This window comes from Alligator sinensis, unplaced genomic scaffold, assembly GCF_000455745.1.
Source record: "Alligator sinensis unplaced genomic scaffold, ASM45574v1 scaffold307_1, whole genome shotgun sequence".
Taxonomy (NCBI): Eukaryota; Metazoa; Chordata; order Crocodylia; family Alligatoridae; genus Alligator; species Alligator sinensis.
In genome coordinates this window covers 871,356-872,502 of record NW_005842115.1, presented here as the reverse complement: position 1 = coordinate 872,502, position 1,147 = coordinate 871,356, and positions in this window count along the sequence as shown.

Genomic DNA, 1,147 nt, shown 5'->3' with positions numbered 1-1,147 from the left:
TACCACCACGTAAGCAGCTGGAATACGAATCACCCCACAGGAATTACTCTTGATACAACATAATCACCATTTTGAATCGGGCTGTTTCCCGTGATAAATGATGTGTTAATACAGAAAAGAATCCAAACCAGACAACAGGATACAGGGCCTCCATGGTACTGTACTGCCTGGCATAGGTATTTCTAAAGTATGTGTCACTATAATACCTGACAACAGATATCTCAATGGAGATAACATCAGAGAGAGCACCTTTGGACAGTAAGAAAGTGTCTGAATACTGAAACCAGTCAGTTCCCCAGAGTGTCTTATGACCTCAGATGGAGTCTGGTCTTGGCCTTTGAAAAAGGGCCTAGTTCAGTCTTTCCTTTAAGACCTGAATCCTCCACTGACAAGTTCTTCCCCTGAGGAGCATCTAAGGGTGCATCCAAAAGAGCACACGTGCATTTCACCCAAGACAAATAGCAGTGGTACACAGTGGTACACACACTGGTGCACATCAAATTGCCCTAGGTGGGGTTGAGGAGGCTGGGGCCAGCACCAGGGCTGGCCCAAGCAACCTTACCTGGGGTCCTGGGGGCTTCCTGAGGCTGCAGTGGTGGTAATCCCAGGCACACGGAGCCTGGCCGACAGCTGGAGCATGGCTCTGGCTGGCCAGGCTCCGGTTTCAGGCAATGCACACTGTAACCACGTGAACTGTCCCACTTTATTTTACACCATATTTTTAGATACTGGGAATTCCTGGTATTTGATTTGGGCTCCACGCTGCAAATATGTAGCTCAGACCACCTTTTCACATATACTGCAGGCATTTTGTAGCACCTCAAAAGCCTTTGAGGTGCTGCAAAGCATATATGTGCCCTCATCTGGACACACCCAAAAGCCATGTCCCAGACAAGCAAGCACCTGCCTGTTGTGGCATCTCAAAGCAATCCAAGATGCTGTTTGGAACAAAACAAATGTTCTCCAAGCTGCACATGTGCAGCATGAACTCTAAATTTGATACCGGGAAATCCCAATATAAAAAAATGCTGGAAAAAGGCAGTGTAGGGCGCATGCCTGGAGCAAACCCAGAGGCAACCAGAGGCTGGGTCCTCCAAAGAGATGTTCTGACACCTAGCCAGAGCATCTCTAGGCTGCCCTATGCCCC